Here is a 907-nt window from a genome sequence, read left to right as displayed (position 1 = left end):
CGTGACACCAGAGTTTAGGACTTTTTAAAATTTCTCCTGAAGTCATTGAAGCAAAAATCATAATAAAACATTCTGCTTTACTTTACAATTGCCCAATGCAAGAAAAAAAAATAACTTATTTGTAGAAAAAAAATGGTTTTGTACATGGGATGAACAATGAAATGGTTTTGTACATGGGATGAACAATGTAAATTCAAAACTTACAGATAAGGGTTAGCTCTATCACTCATCTCTTTAAAAAGTTTATATGAATATCCAGTCAAAACCAACAAGAGTATCTCCTTTGAAACGTTATTTCTATGGCTTTCCAAGTAGACCACAGGACTGCACAATGTCTTGAATGTGCTGAGAAGGCTCTATCAGTGATAAGGTAACAGAGTAAAAACCCCAGAGTCCCTTCTTTCAAATGGAAGAGGGAAGACAGAGGGACAGAGAAACTATTCAAACTTTGTCTTCTTTCCTTGTGATGTGACGTGGGGTCTCCTCCTCCTCCTCTCCCTCCTCAGAAGCAACCTCGCCCTTCAAAGCCTCCTTGGCCTCTGCCACCAAATCCACCTCTGCCTTCTCTGCCTTCACATCGGCCTCCAAAGCCTCCTCTGCCTCCACCTTGACCGCCGAAGCCACCTTCACCTTTAGGCTTGGCCCAGTCCAAGGTAACTTTGTTTCCATCAATTTTACCATCTTCCATGGCCTCCTTGGCAGCTTTGGCATCTTCTTCACGTTGAAGCCTACAAAACCAAACTCTTTGGAGGATCCTGTTTTCTGGTCAGTGACTATCCTTGCACGAACAGAGCCATCAAAAGACTCCTTTAATGTCTCTTCAGTGGTATCCTCAGACAGACCTTTGACAGAGTTTTGGAAGGCTGACTTCTTGCATTAGGTGATCCCCTGGGTCCTTGCAGCTCCA

At 43.0% G+C, this 907-nt stretch overlaps 1 pseudogene; it reads right to left on the bottom strand.

Moving 5' to 3' along the window:
* Positions 1-343: 343 nt before the first annotated feature.
* Positions 344-907, bottom strand: part of LOC106734198 (nucleolin-like) — a 20,693-nt pseudogene continuing 20,129 nt past the window's right edge.

This window comes from Tupaia chinensis, unplaced genomic scaffold (genome assembly GCF_000334495.1).
Source record: "Tupaia chinensis unplaced genomic scaffold, TupChi_1.0 Scaffold149666_1, whole genome shotgun sequence".
Lineage (NCBI taxonomy): Eukaryota > Metazoa > Chordata > Mammalia > Scandentia > Tupaiidae > Tupaia > Tupaia belangeri.
The sequence above is the reverse complement of the archived record's forward strand: the minus strand, read 5'-3'. Positions and strand labels throughout refer to the sequence as shown.